This window comes from Lepisosteus oculatus, unplaced genomic scaffold (genome assembly GCF_040954835.1).
Source record: "Lepisosteus oculatus isolate fLepOcu1 unplaced genomic scaffold, fLepOcu1.hap2 HAP2_SCAFFOLD_99, whole genome shotgun sequence".
Classification (NCBI taxonomy): domain Eukaryota; kingdom Metazoa; phylum Chordata; class Actinopteri; order Semionotiformes; family Lepisosteidae; genus Lepisosteus; species Lepisosteus oculatus.
Window position 1 is genome coordinate 22693 of NW_027168435.1, and position 25004 is coordinate 47696.

Consider the following 25004-nt stretch of genomic DNA (forward strand, 5'->3'; position numbering starts at 1 on the left):
GAACAATAGCAATGCTGAGTCCTCCCCACCCTACCGAGCACAAATTCAGCTGCTCTGCATGTTTTTTCATTGCAATTGAGCTCGGAGCTGGAGATGATCTCCATACAGTTCTGTGTTCACTAGCCCGCACTTGCGTGCTAATTTACGGGTTGTGGCAAATGCTTTTCTATAGTTCATATACATGACGGCAACCTGTTACCGAGGAACCTGAGAGGTTTAAAAGCCTCACGAGCCAGGCAGGACTCGAACCTACAATCTTCTGATCCGAAGTCAGACGCGTTATCCATTACGCCACTGGCCCATAGAACATGCGCTTGCACTCCACCACAGAGAGCTCTACACTGCTACTAGTAGTACACTTCCCCATCTAAATTTTCACAGCAAGAAACTTGTGTTTCCTACTATTTTTATCAGGTTTAAAATATCATCTCCTTAAAACAGAAAAAGTGTTGATGTGTCGTGCTGAAATTCCGATTGATTTTGAATTCAAAGAAAAAAGGTTTTCTTCCAAAACACCATGAAATTGTCACATCTTGCAGACAATAGGTGTATTCCATGTTGAAAAGAGAAGAAAGAAAACCATGGAGCCTTTTACAGGTGTGAGAAGACCTCACAGTCGAAACGCTGTTTCCGTTCTTCTCTTTTCAGCATGCAATAAACCCATTGCTTGTTCCTTTGCAGCCGAGGCATGCTGACGTAGCTACCCAGCTGAACATCTTGCAGACTCTACAGTACTTCTCTCCTGTAGAAGTAAAGCAGGGCTTGCTGGGTGAGCTTTTGCTCCGGTAAATTAGGTCACGTGTCATGTTAAATCACTTCTTCTAAACACAACATTTGCTGGTGCTAGCTTTCCCCATTAAAAAAAAGAGACATTTCCCTTACAGTACATGACATATCGTTTTTATTCTATCAATAAGTATAGAAATTAAACAAAAGAAAAAATGGTGTTGCCAAAGAATGCACAGCTTGGACATGAAAAGTGCCCGATAAATGCCATTTCTCATCATTTCTCTTGGCGTCAGTTCTGCTATTAAATGGGACGGAGGCAACGGGCTCAGAGAGCATGTTAAGTGCACACCGAACGCAGATGTGTCCAAGTGTCTGTAAAAGTGCGGTGCTCCCTAGTGGCTTAAAGTGCCCGCCTAGTAAGCAGGCGATCGTGGGTCTGAATACCAGTGGTGCCTCTCTCCGTGTCTTGTTGTGCCGAATGTCTCATTTCAGACAAACATGTACAGCTTGGTTCAGTTTAATGCAAGAATTCATTTCCTTTCTGGAATAACTTGTTTTTGAAGAAATCCATACAGCTTGTGAAAGATGAAATCCATTTCTTGGTTGTCAGTGGAAAAAGATTGCCGGCTGCAAGAAGCGCAAGTGATTGTTTTCTTTGACCATAAACCTGCAAATGTAGGGAGCACAAGCGGCCGTCAGTCTCTGTGGCGCAATCGGTTAGCGCGTTCGGCTGTTAACCGAAAGGTTGGTGGTTCAAGCCCACCCAGAGACGCATGTCTCAGTTTTTCCAATGTAAACATCATCACCGCTAAAGAAGATGGCGCAGAAGGCTCCACAGTCGAAACGTTGTGCTTCTTTTCTTCTCTTTTCAGCATGGAGTAAACCTTTGTTTGATCCTTTGCAGCCTAAGCATGCTGACGCAGCTACCTTTCTCTTAACGCGCCTCAATCATTATTCACCAAAACGATCAGCAGAATAAGTCACTTTGTGGTGATGTCACTCCTCTGCTTCACAAATGTCCTTAGTGACGGGCCATTTCTTTCTGCCATTTTTCCGGAGCGGTTATGGATTGCTCCATCATTTCCCTCTTACTTTCCATCACTAGATTGAAAAAAAAAACAGAAACAGGCTGACAGGACGACAATCAAATTGCAAAAACTCATCAAAGCACTCGATAAAGTATTTGAATCCACAAGTAGCTACAGATGTAGCCATTCAAAATGGGTGAGGTATTTCACGGCATACCGCGACACGCCCACCGGGGTATCACGCGGTATCACGTGTGTCACGTGACTAGCTATCCGGCGTCGCCTTGTAAAACCGCCAGGGGGAGCTTAACCTCTCATGTACAGCATTCGAGCCTTTAATTTTGAACTGTGTATCACAGCATGTTAATCATCAGTCATTCAAATGTTGGTATATTTTATGAAAGCAAGATTGCTCAGTTGGACAAAAGTACACAACCTACCTTTATCAGAAATATTTATGCATCAAAGCCTTTACTGAAGATATTACTAATAGTATTAATAATGGATGACTTTGGACAAGCTGTATACTCAAAGTATAATTTCTTTAGCACATTTGTACAAGCACTTGGAATCTGTCCAAGCCATACTTTGTCAGGCATTTTGTTTTACTTCAACGGGGCATAAAAACTTCCTTGCTTTTAACAGGGCGTTTCATAATTTCTACTACGAGAATGATTTAAAATGCGACACCTATCATTCAACTAGAGCTTAAAATATCACAAGGAAAAATACACACCGGTATTCCATTTCTCCCTAAACATTGTAAGCTTCGAAGTCTTTAACTAACGTGATACCGGATACGTCAACAAGCATACTTTTAGAATTTGATTAAAAGGGAATATAATATGGAATCGCGTATCTCAAGAATTTAATAACGGTATGATTATATCCGTGTACTGCGGCAGAACTGTGTAGGGCTGTTTCGCCTGCCTGATCATGCGAGCTGTCTTGTAGCCTCCTGGTCTGGGTGCGTGACTACCAACTGGCAGGTTGTGTGTTCAAATCCAGCTGCTGCTGGACCTTCCAGTTTTATTTATTTATTTTTTAATCGCGTAACATAAACATATTACCGTATGCAAACTGTACTGTATACAATATGTATATGTATATTTAATGTCTTAACTGTGCCCGTTTAAGTATTGAATATTCATATCTAATTTTACCACTGAAGGGAAATCTTAACATAAACATACAGTATATGGCTGGTCTCGGTACTTTAAAGAAAAAAATACACACCAGTATTCCATTTCTCCCTAAACATTGTAAGCTTCGAATGAAACCACTAAATAAAGACATAAATATAGAAATCTTAAGATTTGTTTTATTTAATGTTGGTAGCAGGATGAACTGTCAGAGTGTATATTTTGTCGCAAAGTTGCTACAAGATGTTAACAGTGAAAAAGGTATTTAGAAATGAGTTATTTCAAGATGAAAAAGAAAACATACACGAAACATGGTTTCATTATGACCAGAATCGGTCTTGAGATATTTTTAACTTGATTTACAGTATTTGAGAGGTATGTCTTAACACCGATACTACAGTGCTTAAGTACTGCTCACGTATATGTTTCTAGGTTTATATTATGCATTTCATACGGTCAAATTACTTTTGAGCAACTAATAAGAAGCGCGAAACGGTATGCGTTTTAGTTTCGTTTTGTGCTGGAACCCGTGGATTGATTAGAGATATCAAGTACATACAAGTCATTTTTTAAATGTTGTAGTTCGTCTTGAAAAAATGTTATGAGTACATCATCTATCAACAATTACACAGGTTCTGTTTCCATATTGCGGATTTTGGTTAGGTACAGTATTATCAAATCCAGTGGCGCTGTGTGTTACTTTACTGAGTCCCAATCTGTGATTGAAACCTGTAAAACCGGTTTAATTCGTCACAGCCAGCACTCTTCAGGTGTGAGGGTCTTCTGCTCAGAATGAAACGCTAAAATGTTTGTGTATATTCTAATGGTAGTGGGGGCAGGGTGTGTGGGAACAGGTTTGTTCTTCACACCTGAAACATTTTCTCTGAAAGGATTTTCTTCGAAGTTTAACCGATCTTGTTACAGCATGTTACAGTTTACTATTATTAACCATATTAATTTTAAGTGCTTAATGTAAAATCTTGTAAAAATATATTTTCATTGTTCAAATATACATTAATATACATTAAGTCTGACTATCATATAATAAGTTAAATACAAAACTAAAGAAAAAATAGGGTTAAATATAATTCAAAATATTTTGCTAACAATGTTAACTGTTTATGAATAATAAAATGTATTAACTAAGGAGTAGGATGGCACAGTTGTTAGTATGTTTTTTGTTTTGTTTCTTTTTCATAAATACAACAGTAGTACCTGATGTCTCAGTGGCTTTCAAAATTAAATTATGCATGCAAACCTGTGAACTAGAAAGATAACTAAGATTTTAATACTAATTAAATGACCGCGGGCACTTCCCACCCCCTCTACATTCTCAGAGTAGAACAGACTAACCTTCTAATGAAAGACGGTCCACCCCCCACGGACAGGAAAAGTGCCCACAGGCACTTAAACTTAATATGGTCAGTAACGGTAAACAGTAACATGGTAAGAAGGAGCACGTACAAACGTTTTCGAAATAACCACATGTAAGACTCTGATCCTAAAAATGTTTAGGGAGAAAGTGGAATACTGGTGTGCTTCCAGAAGAATCAGTATGGCTCAGAGATTAAATAAAACTTCACAGACATTAACGAAGAGCATAACGCGTGTACTGTATACACTGCAAGTACTGTACAACCCAACTCTCTGCAGGAGTGCTGGCTGTGACGAATTGAACCGGTTTCACGGGTATTTTCAAAGTAAGAGGCGAGATTTCCAGCGAAAGACACCCCCTCAAAAACCCAGTAAATACAGTACTTACTAGTTAAAGGCTAGGCTCCCGACTACGGCGAAAGGAACCCTTCTTTCATTAGAAGACAATGAACATATTTTAGCCCTGAATGAATTAATAGCAAACATGGTTTACATAAAAGACATTTTTCCAAGAAAGTTTAGCCTTTGTCACTAATGAAACCACTAAATAAAGACATAAATAGAAAAATCTTAAGATTTTTAAAATACATGACTTTGCTAAAATTTATTTGAAAATAAAAACAATTACAACCGCCAGGGGAAAGAGAGAACAGGGGAGGGATGTTGGTTTTGCATAAGGGGCGGGGCTATGGAAAGTAGGTATGTTTGGGAATGTGTAGTTACATGTTCTGGCTGTTTGTGAATTATCGTTGTTGAGTATGGAGTGTTGAGGTATTGATTTTGTGTAATGTTTTATGTTGAAAATTGAGGTGGATTTTGTTTATGATAAACAGGATAAACTGGGATGGGAGGAAGGTTTGGTTTTGCATAAGGGGCGGGATTATGATAATTGGAGGACTTTGCGAGTGTAAAATGGTTTGATTATTTGATTTTGTATTGTGGTTGTTATCTATGTTTTTGGTTGGTATTATGTTTATATGGTTGTTTTTGTTGGTTGGTTGTTATTATGGTTATTAATAATACGATCTATAGTTGAAATCTGAGCCTAAATAAAAAGAAAAAGCAAGTGATTAGGTTTATGAGCAATCTAATTACTTATTCGTTTAAAAAGCTATATAAAATAAAGTTTATTATTAATTTGCTGGACAGAGCGGTGAACATTATTATGCATAAGACAAAGATAACGATCCTGATCAGTTTAGAAATCTGTGTACGCTGTAAGGTTTTTACTTCTTAAACTTTTAAAATACACGTTTTGAATAGAAAGAAATCCTCTTCCTGGTATAGCACACCAGCACGTCTTTTTTCTCCAATCAGAGGGGTCAGCCAATCACCATTCTGCGTTGGGTAGCAACGGGTGACTGTTCTCAGGCGGAAGATGTAAACAGCTTAATGTTCGTGTTAAATATTTTTTTTTAATTCAATTAAACGGGCACAGTTAAGACATTAAATATACATATACATACTGTATACAGTACAGTTTGCATACGGTAATATGTTTATGTTACGCGATTAAAAAATAAATAAATAAAAATGAAAAGTCCAGCAGCAGCTGGATTCGAACACACAACCTGCCAGTTGGTAGTCACGCACCTAGACCAGTAGGCTACAAGACAGCTCGCATGATCAGGCAGGCGAAACAGCCCTACATAGCTCTGCCGCAGTACACGGATATAATCATACCGTTATTAAATTCTTTAGATACGCGATTCCATATTATATTCCCTTTTAATCAAATTCTAAAAGTATGCTTGTTGACTCCGGTATCACGTTAGTTAAAGACTTCGAAGCTTACAATGTTTAGGGAGAAATGGAATACTGGTGTGTATTTTTTTCTTTAAAGTACCAAGACCAGCTATATACTGTATGTTTACGTTCCAAAATTAATATCGTTTATGGCCTTCACACGCGTTACAGTATGCTCCTATTCTTTTTATGCTCAGCTACTAAGATTTCCCTTCAGTGGTAAAATTCAATATCTACAACGGGCACAGTAAAGACGTTTACAGTAAGTCTTTCTACGACAGACCAACGGACCACGAGTGCCCCTGTCGGTCAACCAATCACGCACCCCGGTATCGCGTGTCATCTTACCTGCGGTACGTGTCTGTACCGCTTACTTTGAATGGCTGCATCTGTACGAGCAACTTTGTCCTGGCTTGCATGAAAGTCGGAAAATGTCAAAAAGAAAAAGATGGTGGCTTTTTCATATTCGTTCTTTTATTTTTAGTTCGTTGGCTCTTCTGTCCACTGTCCTCCTGCCTGGCTCTTGACCTGTGACTGTCTGAACGCACACAGTAAAATTTCATGTGGGGGATTTGTCCTGAGCCTCTGTGAAAGACCCACCCACCCCTATAAATAACTGCTCTAGAAACACATGAATGCAAAACTAAACCACAGCTTAAAGAGGAGCTTGTCATGACCGCCAGGCAGTTAAGACCAACTCATAAGCGATCTAATCAGCACCAGCAGTGGGTGATTATTAACAAACGCCGCCGCACGAGTTAACCCACCTGCACACACTCCACCGTGCGGTACGCAGTGCTATTTTTACCATCTTTACCTGCTTCCCGCTGCTCGGTATTGAGTCTACTCCTTGAGAGCTCTACCTGGCGTTTTTCCATTACCTCGTTTATTCTGGATATTGGACTCCCCTTCTGCCTTTTCGACTTTGGACCTCGCCTCTCACCTCGGACTGTTTGCCACCAGTGTTCTCCCTGGATTACGACTTACCTTACGCCTCTTGACCACGAAACAAAGCAAAGCAGAGCAAAACAAAACGAACAAACGAAAACCCTCACGTCCCGCACTTGCATATAACGCCGTTACGTGCCCAAGCGGTATTGTATGTCATCCTAGCACTGCACCCCGGGGCGTACGGTATATGGGAACGAGCACACGCCATGAATCGTCTCGAATCACTCCCTACAGCTGTAAGGCGCTTTGAAGCGTGCACCCCCAACATTCTTCTTTGCGCATCTGTGAAAGGTAAACTCTTGAGCAAACTCTGAACCAGCTCTAAGGAAACTAATCCGATTAGACGTTACTTTGACTCATCCTTTAAGGGACCCTTGTTAATTGGAGAAATCAATGATTTCGAATGAATTCTGTATGCGTTAAAAGACAGCTATACACAGAAAACATGCAGGACACTGCTCATGATGTTTCCCGAGCCGAAACACAGTGCGTTTTTCCAAGCCATTTGACAAAGCCCGCCCACTGAAAACTGCAGCAGATCGTGTAAAGGCGTTCAACTTTGTAACTACTGCACGCACAGGAAGCAGAATAAATTCCTCTTTTCAAACTGTCAAAGGTATGCTGCAGGACATCGCACAATCTCTTTTGAACGGGGACAAACGATTTCTTATGGGGCGCAGTAAGTACAGACGTTTATAAAGCTCCACTCATGCCGACGATGCAGCATGAAGAAGCGCAACCTAACGTTTGACAGACAAAAGCCGGGGGCCGCTACGAGCAATATGAAATCAAACTGACAGCACACGGCGTTTCGCGCTGACTCAAAAGTGATCTCGACAGACGCTGTTCTCTGCATAACGCTGAAAGAGCTAAAGAGCGTTTCTGTTGAAACGTAACAAGCTCGTTTCTTTCTATCATGATGTCACCATGACAAAATCTGTCTTTAAACACCTTGCTCAGTCTCTGACGAGACTGTCAAAAATTGCTTTCGCCGATTGTATTGCAAACCGGCGGAAGGGGGGTATTGGGAAAAGTTTTCAACTAGTAATAATCGCGCCTCGGCTAAACCTCACAGGCTACGATACTGCCACTGCGCAAAGCTGACGGTTGCCAGGAAACCGCGGGGATCCTACGGAAATCGTTATCAATCGTCTCATGGCATGTCGTTGCTGTAACGCTTCATATTTGTCGTCTTCTTCTTCTAGCTTGAGGTTTTGAAGAATTTCATGACAGACAAGGGCAACGTCGGAAACAAAGGCCGTTGTGAGAAAACCGTTGCTTATTTTCAGCAGCAGGAATACAACCCTTTAAATACAAGATGACAGAACAATGACGAAGGGCATGCCGGGAGGAACTCATGCACTACAGAGGAAAGGGGGCGGGCACGTACAGTTCACATTCAAGCCACAAGTACTCTTCTCGGATGTTGCATAAACAAATCCTAACGTCCTGAAAGCATTGCAGCATGTTTGTGTCCCACTTCCCGTGGTTGCACGACGACTGACACGAACGGACAAACACAATCTGTGGCGTTTAGAGTGACATAGTCTTGCAGGCATCGTGCTGTCTCACTGCAATACTATACCGCTGGAGGAAACAGCCCGGGTTCGATGAGCCTTGGAATGTGACTTGGAAAGTGAAGCCTTTTGAAAGAGGTAAAACACTGCTCAAAGGAACTGAGGGAGAATCTTACAGGGGATTCTGAGCAGTGTCTAAATAAATAAATTCTTCAGCGTCCGCGGATGGCATTTTGCAGCTGGAAACAGATGTCGACGCTTTTTGAACAGAGCACCAAAAAAGCGTCTTTTTTGAAGGTACAGGTATTGAGCATTGGTGGTTCAGTGGAAGAATTCTTGCCTGCCAAGTAAGAGGCTCGGGTTCGATTCCTGGCCAATGCAGTGGCTTTTGCATGCTCACCACTATACCACCAACACACGCCCACAGGATCCCAGCAGGACACCACCAGAGAATGATCACGATTTCGGAAGCTGTCTCCGGGACGTTCTGATTCCACACATCCTGAATAAATCATGATATTGTTAGTTGCTGTAGCTAGACGTTCAAATGAGTTTCATGGCCAGATGGACTGTTTCCTCCAGCGGTATAGTATTGCAGTGAGACAGCACGATGCCTGCAAGACTATGTCACGCTAAACGCCACAGATTGTGTTTGTCCGAATTTGAACTTTCACAAAATCATGCTAGCAGACAAATGCGCCTCAGAGGACTTAAGGCTGGCTTCAAGTTGGAATGATAAAGTCTCCCCGTCCGGTTAGGAAAAGGGAACTTTGTTAGACAGAAAGAAGGAAGTAACAATAACGGAGAATTGTGTGCAAGGATTTTAGAAGCTGCGCAGCCCTGCAGTTTCAATAGCCCTTTTATTCGTGTTAGATGCTGGAATTGCCTATTTTTGACGCTCTTACGAATGCGATGTCAACGAAAACAGAACAAAGCACAAAAAAACCCTCAAGCCCTGCAGTTGGATAGAATGCCGTTACACGTCCAAGCCGTATTTGACTTCATCCTACCATTGCAACACGGGGCGTATATGGAAACGAACACACGCTACGAATTGTCTCTAATCAGTCCCTACAGTTGTAAGGCGCCTGGAAGCATGCACCCCCATCATTAATCTTTGCGCATCTGTGCAAGGTAAACTCTGGAGCAGTCTTTGAAACGGCTCAAAGGAAACACGTGATTGATTCCATGTGCATCTGGTGTTCATTTCTTATTTACATTTAATTCAAGGGAAAGGCTTGGGTCAGTTTCAGACGGCCTCCAACAGCGAGATTCAAGCGCCCCACCTTCAGCCCAATCTGCGCCACCAGAACGCCAACGGCTCCTCTGCTCTCCGGGGTGCGGTTGTGACCCCGTAACCGAAAGTGTTGGTGGCAGACAAATGGAGACTAACAGGTAACGTCCTAGGACATGACTACATTGTGACACTCGGTGGGGATGGTGACCATTGCTTGGAAAAGAGTGCGAGGCCCCTTTAGAAAAACATTTTGTTAACAGGCATTCTGCCTCAGCCTAAACACCTATAGCTTGAAAAGCGCATGCTATTAGACAGGCACCTCTGCAAGACCTTAAGAGTCTCTTAAACTAGTGATAGTAAGGTGTTCCCAATGGGCGATGTTCGGCTTTCAAATCATCTCTCCTTGGAAGCGCCGAGATGCAGCTGTTTAAGGCTTAGAAGCAGCTGACTGTTTCACTACCTAGCTGATCACTGTCAGTCAGGGAGCTCAGAGGTGAAAAGCCTGTCTGAGAGACAATTCGCCGTCGATCAGTTCAATATGTTCCGTACCAGCTCGGCGCACCTGAGATCATCTTGGTAGCCGTGTAGCTCAGATGAGCGAGAGCGTGTGTGTGTGTACCACCGTGATTGGATGCCGGTCCTTCTCAGGTCACAGTAAACCTTCTGCTGCCTAACTTCCCTTATTTTTGGGGATCCCTTTGAAAAAGCAAAGGAAAAAAAAACTGGCTCTTCATCAGCGTGATCAACCTCACCCAGTGTGGCGCAGTGGCCTAATGGCTAAGGCACTGGCACTCTAAGCCAGGGATTGTGGGTTCGAGTCCCATCTGGGTTGCTCCTGTCCCCTTTTGAGAGTACAAATGTCCTTGCAATTTGCGAAGCTGCAACCCCACCTTACTCAGTGAGCGTCTCTGCTTTTCTCTCACATACAGTTGGGAGAAAAACTTTTGTAAACAGCCCTTCGGAATGATGTGGATTTCTGCATGAATGGCTCCTAACATGTGATCTTATCTTTATCTTAGTCATAATAATCAATAAAGAGAGTCTGATTTAACAAACAACACACGCCCAACATTTGACATTGCTGTTTTAACAAATGTTTTAAACAATCAAGGTCATTGATGGAAAAAGTACGTGAACCCTTATATTAAGGAGCTAGTGGAACCTCCTTTATTGACAAAAACCTCAACCCCCACTTTCTGTAGCGGCTGGTCAGACCTGAGCAGCGGTTAGGAGGTATTTTGGCCTATTCCTCTATGCAAAACTTTCAGTTCATGTATATTTTTGGGATGTCTTGCGCTGAACGGCCTGCTTCAGATCATGCCACAGCACTTCAATGGGATTGGGGTCAGGACTCTTACTTGGCCATCCCAAAATACGGAATTTCTTCTGTTTCAGCCACTCTGTTGTTGATGTACTCCTTTGTTTTTGTCATGCTGCATGACCCAGCGTCTTTCGAGTTTTAGATCACAGGCAGACACCCTGAAATTCTGCTGTAGAATTTCCTGATACATCTTGGAATTCATCGGTCCCTCGATGATTGCAAGCCCTACAGCCTCCGCCATGCTTCCCAGGTGGGATGAGGTTTTGGAGTTGGTATGCAGTGTTTTGTTATCTCCAAACATAACGCTGTGCACATTTACCAACAAGTTCAACTTTTGTCACGTCTGTCCACAGAACATTGTTCCAGGAGTTGCTGTGGAACATCCATGTGGTCTTTAGCAAACTTGAGAGGGGCAGTGGTGGTTTTTTTGTTGGGGAGATCAGTGGTTTCCTCCGTGGTGACCTCGGATGATCACCACTCCTGTTCAGATTTCTTCTTATGGTGGACTCATGAACACAGACGTAAGACAAAGTCAACCACCTGTTCGCTAGATCCCATCCCCACTCAGCTAGTCAAAGATTCCCTCGAAGGACTGGCAGGACCTATAATTAGTATGATGAATGCATCGCTTGCGTCAGGCGTTGTACCTGATCAATTTAAGGTAGCAGTTGTTAGACCGCTCCTTAAGAAGTCAAATTTGGATCCACAAGTTCTTAACAACTACAGGCCTGTCTCAAAGGTCCCATTTCAATCTAAAAGTCTTGAGAGAATAGTTGTTGCCCAACGTCAATCGTATCTGGATTCAAATAATATAATTGAGAAATTTCAGTCTGGTTTCTGAAACTGCATTAACGAGAGTCGTAAATGATATTCTCTTAGCTACTGATGCAGGGAATGCAACAGTGCTTGTGCTTCTAGATCTTAGAGCTGCCTTTGACACGGTTGACCTCTCTGTTTTGTTACACAGGCTTGAGTTTGAGGTTGGCTTATCTGGAACCGTCCTTCAGTGGTTTACTTCACATTTTACTTTAGTAAAATCTTTAGTCTTTAGAAATCTTTAGTAAAAGGCAAAAGATTTGTACGAGATGAAGAGAAACCAGAGTGCGTGGCTGGACAGCTGCAGGAGCCCAGGCTGCCTTCAAGGCCTCTGCCCTGCCGGTCGTGGTTGGCAATGCACCTGGCCTTACAAACGAGCCAGTGGGGCCCGTTCAGCTCCGGGCTCATCGCCTGCGGCTCTCGGCTTACCTGGCAGGGGAGATACCTTGATCAGCCTGTAGTTGGAGTAGTTGGATTGTTTTCTTGTTTTGTGGAAGCAGTGTTTGTTTTGCAGTTTGAGATGGCAACCTTTGGATCCCGCAAGAATGCTGTACGTTTTGAGCTTTTGGATGACCTCTTCATGGATCGTATGCAGTTCAGCAGAAAAGTGTTACAGAAGGAACTTGGCTTTGAACCTCGGCACTTGGATTTCATCTTTGCTCTCCCAGGTCAGAAAGCATTTGAGGTTGTATTTGGTACCTATCCTCTGTTTGAACAATGCGTGGATGTGTTTGAGGCAAAAAGAGGGAAAGTTCCTGCACTTGAGAAGATCAACTTGCAGCCTCTGACACAGAGAGAGAGGAAAACGGTGCATGTTGTTATGTTCTCGGAACTGGCAAAGACGGAGGACATTCACACCTGGCTTAACCAGTACTGCACCGTCCACCATGGAACTGAGGTTAGAGATGTTGACGGTATAAAAACAGGAGCAAGGAAATTCGAGGTTCGCTTACTACCGGACAATGTAAATGGAGGCTTAAGGCACCTGCCCTCTACAATCCGGCTGGGCGCCTGCAATGGCTATGTTTTTTATGTGGGACAACCAAAGGTGTGTCGGCGCTGTGGTGCTGTGGGACACCTGGCATCTTCCTGCACTGTGAAATGCTGCAAGACCTGTGGCAAACAGGGACATTTAGCCTCTGACTGTTCAATGCTGCCAAAGTGCAATTTATGTGGCTCGGAAGGACACGTTTTTAAGAACTGCCCTCACGCCTACGCCAATAAACTCAAAATGAGAAAGGATGAGGCAGTGCTTGTTTCAGCCAAACCGGCCCGAAAAGCCAAAGCAAACAACAAGTCAAACAAAGAACCCTTGTTGGACAAAGAGTCTCAGCCTCCAGCCAGGATCAGTCCTGCTGTGGCTCCGGGGCCGGTGGAAGAGAAATCCACTACGCTCCCACAACCGCAGACTGCACCAGACAAGCACGAGGGTTTGAAAACCCCCGAGAACAGCGAGGACCCCTCCCCCACTCCTGCTCCTCAGAACGAGGGCCAGTGTGGGGCCCCCCGGTGGAGCGGGTCCAGCGACGATACCCAGGATTCAGCGGAGCTGCTTTTCTCAGACTCTGCAAGTGCTACAGATGCCCTCCTCTCCTCCATCCAGTCCATCACGGAGGATCTGCAACAGCTGGTGGGTGAGGGGGAAGAGGAGGCTGGTGCATCGGCTGCACCCCTTTCCCCTCAGTGCTCCCAGGAGCTGGACTTGAGGAAAAGGAAAAATGACTCTGTTTTCTCCCCGAGCGAGGAGGAAGGAGAGAATGGCGATGGGGACAGCTGGAACCCCTCCACCCCTCCCTCTACCCCCTTCCTTGAAATGGACTCCGTGAATGCTTTTACTGCTGCCACCCTGATGAAGGCTCATTCAGAGGATGGCTGGCAGGAAATTGGTAAGAAGAAAAAGAAGAAGGTAACAGGTGAGACCGAAGAGAAATGTGTTTTGTAAAGACTGGTTCCACTTTCTTATGTAATATGGCTCTAAACATAATTTCTCTTAACACCAGAGGTATCAATGACGGAGTTAAATGTCAGTGTGTCTTTGATTACCTCCAGCAGAGAGAGGGAGATGTGTTGATGTTGCAGGAGTGTGCTTTAGCCTATCAAGAGAGGTATAAAAGCTTTGAAGATAGGTGGGATAAAGGGCCTTCTGTTTGGTCAGGGGACAATAACAACAGAGCCTCTGGCGTGGCCATTCTTTTCAAAGGATGGGCTTTCAAATTGAAAAGTATTCAGAGGGTCATAGATGGCAGGTTGCTGTGTGTGGATGTGGAATGGGGGACCGTTAACCTGCGGCTAATCAATGTGTATTGTCCTACTGACGTGGGAGGAAGGGTGGAGCTACTCAAGGCACTCTCTCCCCTATTGTTAAGTAGCACAGACGTGATAGTGGGAGGGGATTTTAATTGTATCTTAGAGCACACAGACAGGCAGTCTAGCTCTCCGATAAAATTGGATTCCAGCTCACTGGCCCTGCAAAACTTAGTTCAAGACTTTAAACTCTCAGACACATATAGATGTATATATCCCACAACAGCAGGATATACATGGTCAGGGAGGAATAGCAGCTCCAGAATTGACTATTGCTTTGTCTCAGAGAGAGTGAAAGTTGTTGGGGTCACTCTTCAGCCTGTCTTCTTCTCAGATCATCAGGCTTTAGGGTGTAGAGTGGAACTCCAGGGCAGGACTGTCTTTGGCCCAGGCCTCTGGAAACTCAACACAAAGCTGCTAGAGAACGAGGGGGTAGTATCCTGCTACAAGGAGAAACTATCACAGTGGCTGTCCTTGCAGTGTCTGTACGGGTCAGTAGGAGAGTGGTGGGAGGAGGTGAAGATGAGGACAAAGGCCTTTTTCATGGCTGAGGGAAGGAAGGCTGCTGCCAGACGGAGAGGAGTGCTAGCCAGGAAACAGAGGCAGCTGCAGCGTCTCTACACGATGCTGCACAGTGGCTTCGATGTGCTCGAGGATATCACCCTTTTAAAAAAGGACATCCGGAGCATAGCCGAAGAAAGTAGTCGAGGAGTGCTGTTAAGAAGCAGAGTACAGTTCTTGGAAGAAAATAAGAAGTGTACTCGCTTCTTTTTCAGGAAAGTGGTAGGCTCCAAGTCTGTCATGGAAAGTGTAGTTGATGAGGAGGGACGAGAGAGAACAGAGCCGAGTGCTATCCTCTCCTGCACCGAGGCCTTCTACTCAAGACTGTACAGCTCTACAGAGGTAAAGAATGAAGAAATTAATTTTTTTACCTCAAAGCTAGAAAACGTTTTGAGTGCTATCCTCTCCTGCACCGAGGCCTTCTACTCAAGACTGTACAGCTCTACAGAGGTAAAGGATGAAGAAATTCATTTTTTTACCTCAAAGCTAGAAAACGTTTTGAGTGAAGAAGATAGGGAAGTACTTGAGAGGGATTTGACAGTAGAAGAGCTGAGACAGGCTATGGAGAGCTTACAGCAGGGGAAAACTCCGGGTGCTGACGGGCTCCCTAAAGAAATTTATTGCACCTTTTGGGATCTGCTTCAGGATCCGCTACTGCTCCTATTCGAGGAAAGCTATAAGACAGAATTGCTACCTGACTCCTTAAGAGAAGGCACTATCTCTCTCTTGTTTAAGAAAGGAGCAAAGAATGACATAAAGAACTGGAGACCCCTCAGCCTGTTAGGCGTGGACACTAAGATCCTGTCCAAAGCCCTTTTCCTGCGCCTACAAAATGTAGTGGCCTCACTGGTAGGGAAAGAACAGACTTGTGGGATAGCAGGACGCCTGATGAGCGACAACCTGGCCTTGTTGAGGGATGTCTGTCTGTACTCAGAGGATCGCTCCCTCCCTCTGTGCATTTTAAGTGTAGACCTAGAAAAGACCTTTGACCGCCTACCGGTCAAAGGCCGGTCACGCGGTGCGTGATTGGTTGACCGACAGGGGCACTCGTGGTCCGTTGGTCTGTCGTAGAAAGACTTACTGTAAACGTCTTTACTGTGCCCGTTGTAGATATTGAATTTTACCACTGAAGGGAAATCTTAGTAGCTGAGCATAAAAAGAATAGGAGCATACTGTAACGCGTGTGAAGGCCATAAACGATATTAATTTTGGAACGTAAACATACAGTATATAGCTGGTCTTGGTACTTTAAAGAAAAAAATACACACCAGTATTCCATTTCTCCCTAAACATTGTAAGCTTCGAAGTCTTTAACTAACGTGATACCGGAGTCAACAAGCATACTTTTAGAATTTGATTAAAAGGGAATATAATATGGAATCGCGTATCTCAAGAAATTAATAACGATATAATTATATTCATGTTGCAAAAGAACTGCAACGGACATAAAAACTCCCTTGCTTTTAACAGAGCGTTCCATAATTTCTAACTACGAAAATGCCAGGTGAAAGGATTTGTAAACATATTTTGTTAAAGCAAGTCAGTTTTTTCCGCAACACATAAAATACATTTTTCCAAGAAAGTTTAGCCTTTGTCACTAATGAAACCACTAAATAAAGACATAAATATAGAAATCTTAAGATTTGTTTTATTTAATGTTGGTAGCAGGATGAACTGTCAGAGTGTATATTTTGTCGCAAAGTTGCTGCAAGATGTTAACAGTGAAAAAGGTATTTAGAAATGAGTTATGTCACATGGTCTGTGATTGAAACCTGTAAAACCGGTTTAATTCGTCACAGCCAGCACTCTTCAGGTGTGAGGGTCTTCTGCTCAGAATGAAACGCTAAAATGTTTGTGTATATTCTAATGGTAGTGGGGGCAGGGTGTGTGGGAACAGGTTTGGTTGAAATTGCATTGGACATCTATGTTCTTCACACCTGAAACATTTTCTCTGAAAGCATTTTCTTCGCAGTTTAACCGATCTTGTTACAGCATGTTACAGTTTACTATTATTAACCATATTAATTTTAAGTGCTTAATGTAAAATCTTGCAAAAATATATTTTCATTGTTCAAATATACATTAAGTCTGACTATCATATAATTAGTTAAATACAAAACTAAAGATAAAATAGGGTTAAATATAATTCAAAATATTTTGCTAACAATGTTAACTGTTTATGAATAATAAAATGTATTAACTAAGGAGTAGGATGGCACAGTTGTTAGTATGTTTTTTGTTTTGTTTCTTTTTCATAAATACAACAGTAGTACCTGATGTCTCAGTGGCTTTCAAAATTAAATTATGCATGCAAACCTGTGAACTAGAAAGATAACTAAGATATCCATCCATTATATTCCATAATATCCATGAAATATATGGCGCTGAAATATGTGTGACGCAGTGGTGGCCTGACACGGTGAGGTGCGCTGGCAGCTGTGTGATGCAGTGGTGGTCGGGTATGTAGAGGTGCACTGGCAGCTGTGTGTTGTGACGCAGTGGTGGCCTGACACGGTGTGGTGCCCTGGCAGCTGTGTGATGCAGTGGTGGTCGGGTATGTAGAGGTGCACTGGCAGCTGTGTGTTGTGACGCAGTGGTGGCCTGGCACGGTGAGGTGCGCTGGAAGCTGTGTGATGCAGTGGTGGTCGGGTATGTAGAGGTGCACTGTCAGCTGTGTGTTGTGATGCAGTGGTGGCCTGGCACGGTGAGGTGCGCTGGAGCTGTGTGATGCAGTGGTGGTCGGGTATGTAGAGGTGCACTGGCAGCTGTGTGTTGTGACGCAGTGGTGGCCTGGCACGGTGAGGTGCGCTGGCAGCTGTGTGATGCAGTGGTGGTCGGGTATGTAGAGGTGCACTGGCAGCTGTGTGTTGTGACGCAGTGGTGGCCTGGCACGGTGAGGTGCGCTGGCAGCTGTGTGATGCAGTGGTGGTCGGGTATGTAGAGGTGCAAGGGCAGCTGTGTGTTGTGACGCAGTGGTGGCCTGGCACGGTGAGGTGCGCTGGCAGCTGTGTGATGCAGTGGTGGTCAGGTATGTAGAGGTGCACTGGCAGCTGTGTGTTGTGACGCAGTGGTGGCCTGGCACGGTGAGGTGCCCTGGCAGCTGTATGATGCAGTGGTGGCCTGGCACGGTGAGGTGCGCTTGCAGCTATGTGACGCAGTGGTGGCCTGGCACGGTGAGGTGCGCTGGCAGCTGTGTGATGCACAGCTCAGTTGGTTTTGTCCAACTGAGCAATCTTGCTTTCATAAAATATACCAACATTTTAATGACTGATGATTAACATGCTGTAATACACAGTTCAAAATTAAAGGCTCAAATGCTGTACATGAGAGGTTAAGCTCCCCCTGGCGGTTTTACAAGGCGACGCCGGATAGTTAGTCACGTGACACACGTGAACCGCGTGATACCCCGGTGGGCGTGTCGCGGTATGCCGCGAAATACCTCACCCATTTTGAATGGCTGCATCTGTACGTTCAGAATCAAACCCGCAGCTGTTGTTCGACTTTATTTCTTGACTAATTACAACTGAGTGTCGCACGAGCAGTTACGTAAACTTGTCTGGTATATTTGAACACAAATGCCATTCTTCAATTAAAACTAACAGTACATTGTCAGGGACATTCAGTTCTATAAAAACAAGAGACAGACAAGAGAATATTTCTTCCTTTCATGTGGACTACGTGTTGACTTACTGATCGGAATAATTGAAAAGTTCGGGTTCATAGCCGATGCAGTGTGTGCTAATTAGAACAGCAACGCTGAGCTCTCAGCACCGTACTGAGCCCAGGTGTTTTTCTAAAGCTGTCAGGTGCAGTTCATTTACATGAAGGAAATTTCTTACTGGGTACAATTACAATGCAGTAAGTAGCACAGACTACTTAGGGAGCAGCCCGATGTGTTTAAAAATGACCCGAGCCAGGTAGGAGTCAAACCTACAATCTCCTGATTCGTAATCAGACGCCTTATCCATTGCGCCACTGGACCTGGTGTAACACTGCAGGACTGTAACCCAGTGAGCTCAGCCCTGCAACTAGTAAAATATTACCCCCGGTCCATTCTTTTCCAAAAGTGAGAAACACCTGTTTTCTACATGTTGTCTGTTTTAAAACCATATCTCTTTAAACCAAACCAAGAGTTTGTCTTTTGCACTGCTATTCTGATTCATTTCGATTTCAAAGAAAAAAAAAACATTACCTTCCAAAGCATCATAAAATTGTCCCTTCTTCCAGACTCTACTTCTCTCTTGTAGTAGTACAGCAGACCTTTCCAGGTGAGCAGATCACAGAGTCCGAAATGAGCTTCCTCCATCAAGCAAAGTACCTGAACATGACTCTGTCATCATAAAAGCTCCCCTGTAATAAAGAAATTAAATCCGAAATCAAGAGGGCAGTTGCCTACTGAAAGTCATCAATTTTAACCTAGCAACACAGTTCAGAGTCCGGAGTGCGGACTGATGACTGATGGTCCATATCCACTCCGACCTCTTCTCGGGTTTCTTCAATGACTTACTAAGGATCTTCTTCACATTTGCCCATGCAGGGGAAGCCAGTTACACCAAAGCAAACGCAGGAAAGTGCAATTCAAGCAGAGACCAGGAGGGACTTGTTTACACCGAGAGTGGTCGGAGAATGGAACAATGCGCCCAGCCCTGTTGCTGGAGCCGATTCTTGATGAGATCTTGGGCTCACTAAGAAGCCCCCGCTGGATGCTAATCTTTCTGTTGTTCTTGCAGGTCCTGCGCTGCTTTTGAGCCGACAGAGCTCGTCCTGGTCTGTCGGCACAGCCCAATTGCAAATGATCGGCTCCGCGTACAGAAGGAACGTGTGTTTGGTACAAGAGTGCATGAAGGCACCGGAAATACATTGGGAACAAATGACCGGTCGCTCAATACCTCTGTGAAGTACAGGAGCGTGCAAAACGAGGCTGTTTCCGCCCGGTCTCGAACCGGGGACCTTTCGCGTGTTAGGCGAACGTGATAGCCACTACACTACGGAAACCTGTAGGGACAGCTGCTGGTGTCTCGCTTGCGTTTCGGGCTGAGAAAGGGAAGCGTCACTTTAGGCAGGGGGCGCTGGAGAGAGGAACAAAGGGCGCGATGAAACAAAATGCCGAAACCCGGGATCCAACCAGGGACCTTTAGATCTTCAGTCTAACGCTCCTCCAGCTGAGCTATTTCGGCGGTGCACAGAGCGCACAGCCACCTGCTCCAGCCTTCCTGTGTTGTGGCATGAGCGCACCAAGAGTAGCGGGAGAGTGTTGTAGGAACGTCACTCAGAAGGAAGGCCACCCAGGTGTGCCCTCTGAGCTCTGTCCAGCGCATCTTCCTCGCATGGACTCCTGCCTGCGACGGGCAGGAAACAATTAGCAAGAACAGAACAACACCCCATGGGTGTCTCATGACCACACCTTAGGTTGTGACACGTGCAGGTGTGAGGGGTTGCCGGGCTACTTTGGAGCAGAGCTTGGGCGGAGGGGGGGCGGGAAAGCAGACAAAGAGGTGACACCTCAAGGTCTGTACGATCACAGCTCTCCGCCGCCCCAGGCTTCCGCTCGATAAGCTGCTGGACACACCCGCCCCTCCTCACACAGACCGTGGAAAAGCCCCCGAGTGGGAGGGCTCTCTCTTCCTCCCAGGAGCTCTTGGACACGACGCACAGACAGGGTGCGGGGAGCCGCCGCCTGCAAACACGGCTCCAGGCAGGACTCCACTCCGCAGGAGCCGCAGAGCAGAGGAGATGGGGGCAGCTTAGCTCCTGTGCAGACACCTGAGCTGCTGTTGCTGCAGACGCTGTCTTTTCTGCACTCGGGGTAGGAGTGAATGTTGAGTTGCCCTTAGAAATGAAGCAGAGCACTTCAACGGCACGGGTGTGTGTGTGTGTGCGTGCGCCCTGGTGATTCTGGGAGACAGATCGAACCTGGGCTAAAAGAGAGGAGGCTTAGCCCTCTTCCATTTGCTACTTCAAAGTTGTACAACCCATTTGTATCTGCTAGGCGGCGCAGTCGTCGTGCACAAAGAACGCTTTGAAAAGCGTCCAAAGCAAGTCATTCCGAGTTGGTCGTTTGTGTTTTCCGTTCAGACGCGAAATGCTGAAATGATCTCTCGGCTCCTCGGTTGTCATTTCTGCTCCGTAAAGGAATCACAGCACGCGTCGCCTTCCAGCACGCTGGGTCGGGACACGATGCCGGGGGTCGGAGCGTGCGATGTCTTCCTCGTTAGTATAGTGGCAAGTATCCCCGCCTGTCACGCGGGAGACCGGGGTTCGATTCCCCGACGGGGAGTAGCTTTTCTTTTACCTCCTTAGAGAAAGGACTGCCTTTCACTTCTCTGTTTTCTTTCACAGCGTCGTGCACCTTTTCATTGCTCTCGCTTTCAGAGCCTCCGCACGGCACACGACTCGACATCAGGAAGCACATTGAAGTGAAAGCAGGGAGCGCTGCGACATGCACTGTGCAGATCCCGCCACACTAAGAGGTGAGTGGGTCTGTTCGATGCACAAAGAACGCTTTGATAAGTGTCAAAGGCAAATCATTCTGAGTTGGTCGTTTGTGTTTTCCGTTCAGACGCGAAATGCTGAAATGATCTCTCGGCTCCTCGGTTGTCATTTCTGCTCCCTAAAGGAATCACAGCACGAGTCGGCTTCCAGCACGGTGGGTCGGGACACGATGCCGGGGGTCGGAGAGAGCGATGTCTTCCTCGTTAGTATAGGACCTGTCACGTGGACCTGTCACCTGTCCCCACCTGTCACGCGGGAGACCGGGATACATCAGGACGCGCATTGAAGTGAAAGCAGGATGCGCTGCGACATGCACTGTGCAGATCCCGCCACACTAAGAGGTGAGTGGGTCTGTTCGATCACAGCGCTAGACGAATCCCCAATCCCCTTTTGTGCGTGGCGACAGAAGAAGTCTGGTATGTTTCCGCCCGGTTTCGATCCGGGGACTTTTCGCGTGTGAGGCGAACGTGATAACCACTACACTACGGAAACTGTGGTCAGATGTGCCCAGCGGCCCAGCGCTGAGCTTCGCCAATGCGATTCAGCTGCTTCCAGTGCCTTTATTGGGGTGCACTGATGGACCGTGCTCTCTCTCCAGAGACCAGCACGCCTGTCATGGACGGAGCAGGAAAGACGGCGCCACATTCTACAGCCCTCTCCACGCAATCGACGAAATCGGGCTACTGAAGTGGAGAAAATCGCCTCTCCAGAAAGTGCAAATATCATCTTGGAGAGTATAAATCCTATTGCCGAAGGTCAGCCCTGTCTACCAGAGTGACCCTCCCACCTCCTGCAGCGATGGTCAGCTCGTCTCACACGCGAGAAGTTTCGGCTGGAAACAAGCGCCCCCTCTTCTCGCACGTTTTGCACGTTGAGTAGTTTTAATGCGGCTCCTTCGTACACAGTGCTGATCTTTTGGAAAGCAGGAGGCAAAATTGACACGTTCCCATACCGGGAGTCAAAATGGGGCCGCCTGGGTGAAAACCAGGAATCCTAACTGCTAGACCATATGGGAGTGCACAACCCTGCTGTTCCGGGCATCATGCAAGCAAACTACATAAATATGAGAAAACACGCAAGAGAGTTGTCACTCAGAGTGTCGAAGGGTCGATGTATACTGGGGCTCAGTTGAAATGCAACGTCAGGACTTTTCCGAATTATGTCACACGAAGAGAGCACAGCCTTTTCCGCCCTGCCACATGTGTATCAGTAACTCGCCGTGATCGTATAGTGGTCAGTACTTTGCGTTGTGGCCGCAACAACCCCGGTTCGAATCCGGGTCACGGCAGAATAGGGTCGTCTGCTTTTACTACTTGTACGAATGAAGGCAAAAAAAAGCCAATCGATGTGAACGAACGGTGCTTTACAGAGGAGTACTGCCTGACTGGATCGTTGATGAACGACAGGGACCACTCTGACCTCTTCTCGGGTTTCTTCAATGACTTACTAAGGATCTTCTTCACATTCGCCCATGCAGGGGAAGCCAGTTACACCAAAGCAAACGCAGGAAAGTGCAATTCAAGCAGAGACCAGGAGGGACTTGTTTACACCGAGAGTGGTCGGAGAATGGAACAATGCGCCCAGCCCTGTTGCTGGAGCCGATTCTTGATGAGATCTTGGGCTCACTAAGAAGCCCCCGCTGGATGCTAATCTTTCTGTTGTTCTTGCAGGTCCTGCGCTGCTTTTGAGCCGACAGAGCTCGTCCTGGTCTGTCGGCACAGCCCAATTGCAAATGATCAGCTCCGCGTACAGAAGGAACGTGCGTTTGGTACAAGAGTGCATGAAGGCACCGGAAATACATTGGGAACAAATGACCGATCGCTCAATACCTCTGTGAAGTACAGGAGTGTGCAAAACGAGGCTGTTTCCACCCGGTCTCGAACCGGGGACCTTTCACGTGTCAGGCAAACGTGATAGCCGTTACACTACGGAAACCTGCAGGGACAGCTGCTGGTGTCTCGCTTGTGTTTCGGGCTGATAAAGGGAAGCGTCACTTTAGGCAGGGGGCGCTGGAGAGAGGAACAAAGGGTGCGATGAAACAAAATGCCGAAACCCGGGATCGAGCCAGGGACCTTTAGAACATACTCTCACGAATCGTTAGAATACGTGCGTTTGATCATCAATTGCGTAACAACTACATTCGTTCGACTTGAGCCATCAAGCTCATAGTTTTCAAATCTTGAAAGCTGTCATTGAGGACATCATAGTGTGCAGTACGCCCCGTAACTTGCGTACTTCAACAGAAAGAAGAGCAGACAGCTCCATAAATATGCGAGGCGCAGAGAGTGCAAGGCGAGCCGCACACGTTTCGGTGGCTGAGAGAGGGCAGTTTTTGCTTCTGCATTTCCCAAGTAAGGACGCATGACAACAAGCGATCGCGGTGCTCATTTACGACATAGTGGTGATGAGTTTTCAGTACGTGTTCTTTTGAACGAGCAATGAGGTTGCTGCCTTGGACAGCTGACTGCACGCTCTCATCGTGCCACGTGATGAGTATTCACCAGGCTCGTTCAGTCATTAGTCACATTCCATCGTTTGCCATAAGCAGATGCTGCAAGGTGATGTGGATATCAGTTCCCAGTCTTGTGGACGAGGACAAAAAGAGCACACAAGAGCTCATCCGCGAGTTGAACCCAGGACCTCCCACACCCTAAGCGAGAATCATACCCCTAAACCAATGAGCCACGGCAGCACTTTCCATTTTATTCTGTCAGCGAGCTTGAGGACGGGGGAGAGGCGTCATTCGCTCGTCCAGTCAGACCTTCATCAATAAGTCAAGAAAGCCGCAATTACACGACTGCCTTGCAGACGAAGGGCAGTGAACTGCACCCGGTAAGAGGGGAACAAGCGGCACTAGGCGACACTGAGGCATGAGCCCCAGTGAGGGGGGTTAGCTTGCATGGTACAGCGCTCGCTTTGCATGCGAGAGGTAGCGGGATCATTTCCCACGTCCTCCAGGTGTGTGCATAGAGCTTGATGTGCCGAAAGGTGTCCTTTAACCTGTGGTCACGCCTTGCATGGAGAGCGTCATGCAGCTGTCAATCATTTCGCAGCCACGCCCCCTCTTCATCTTCTCTCTGCCTTAAGCGTCTCCGCCACTCTCTCTTGACATTTCATGTCAGCATGTCAGAAGTCAGAGTGACGTTTTTAATGGCTGAGTGAGGGCACGATGCTGAAGCAGAGAGGCCACTTCAGCCAGAGAGACTTGTGCTAGGTGAGATCTGAAAAACGGACTCGCAACAGAAACAGACCAAAAACGTATCGGTGAGATCAAAAGGCAAATGCAACATCCAGCAGAGGGCGTCTAAAGATTAGGGAACGGGCGACTGAAATCCATATGAGGCAAACTTTCCGGCTGTGTACTGTAGCTGGCCTCGTTGGCGTAGTTGGTAGCGCGTCAGTCTCATCATCTGAAGGTCCTGAGTTTGATCCTCACACGGGGCAGGGCTGCTTCCTCTCTTGCTCTTTTCAAACACTTGCGGCAACTGTTCGCTCATAACCACGTCTGGAATGCGTGACCTTTACACGGGGGAGAAGCAATGCCGCACCCCTTTTCTAAAGAACATTCACATTCAGAAATAAGTCAAGAAATTTGCCATTACTTTAGCTCGCGCTGCTGTCAGCCTGCCCATGTTGCCAAAGAAAGATTCACTCGGCGTCAACATGACAGAACAGCGATCACTTGAAAACACTGTTCCACACTCCGTAAGCAAGAACTTCAGTGTTTGCAGTCACCCGATATGCCGATAGTCAAAGGAGCACAAAACACGAAGCGTCAAAAGACAA

The 25004-nt window shown here is 45.9% G+C and overlaps 10 non-coding genes across 10 annotated transcripts; 4 read left to right on the plus strand and 6 right to left on the minus strand.

The window, feature by feature from the left end:
- Positions 1–228: 228 nt before the first annotated feature.
- On the minus strand, positions 229–301 carry trnar-ucg (transfer RNA arginine (anticodon UCG)). Its single transcript has one exon. It is a non-coding gene; the product is annotated as a tRNA-Arg (tRNA).
- A 1126-nt stretch (positions 302–1427) lies between these two features.
- Positions 1428–1501, plus strand: trnan-guu (transfer RNA asparagine (anticodon GUU)). The gene has a single exon. It is a non-coding gene; the product is annotated as a tRNA-Asn (tRNA).
- Positions 1502–7930: 6429 nt separating this feature from the next.
- LOC138237560 (U4 spliceosomal RNA) lies at positions 7931–8072 on the minus strand. Its single transcript, XR_011189011.1, has one exon. It is a non-coding gene; the product is annotated as a U4 spliceosomal RNA (small nuclear RNA).
- An 11576-nt stretch (positions 8073–19648) lies between these two features.
- On the minus strand, positions 19649–19721 carry trnav-aac (transfer RNA valine (anticodon AAC)). Its single transcript has one exon. It is a non-coding gene; the product is annotated as a tRNA-Val (tRNA).
- A 109-nt stretch (positions 19722–19830) lies between these two features.
- Positions 19831–19903, minus strand: trnaf-gaa (transfer RNA phenylalanine (anticodon GAA)). The gene has a single exon. It is a non-coding gene; the product is annotated as a tRNA-Phe (tRNA).
- Positions 19904–20931: 1028 nt separating this feature from the next.
- trnad-guc (transfer RNA aspartic acid (anticodon GUC)) lies at positions 20932–21003 on the plus strand. The gene has a single exon. It is a non-coding gene; the product is annotated as a tRNA-Asp (tRNA).
- A 634-nt stretch (positions 21004–21637) lies between these two features.
- Positions 21638–21710, minus strand: trnav-cac (transfer RNA valine (anticodon CAC)). Its single transcript has one exon. It is a non-coding gene; the product is annotated as a tRNA-Val (tRNA).
- Positions 21711–22434: 724 nt separating this feature from the next.
- On the plus strand, positions 22435–22506 carry trnah-gug (transfer RNA histidin (anticodon GUG)). The gene has a single exon. It is a non-coding gene; the product is annotated as a tRNA-His (tRNA).
- A 574-nt stretch (positions 22507–23080) lies between these two features.
- On the minus strand, positions 23081–23153 carry trnav-gac (transfer RNA valine (anticodon GAC)). Its single transcript has one exon. It is a non-coding gene; the product is annotated as a tRNA-Val (tRNA).
- Positions 23154–24589: 1436 nt separating this feature from the next.
- Positions 24590–24662, plus strand: trnam-cau (transfer RNA methionine (anticodon CAU)). Its single transcript has one exon. It is a non-coding gene; the product is annotated as a tRNA-Met (tRNA).
- Positions 24663–25004: the final 342 nt, after the last annotated feature.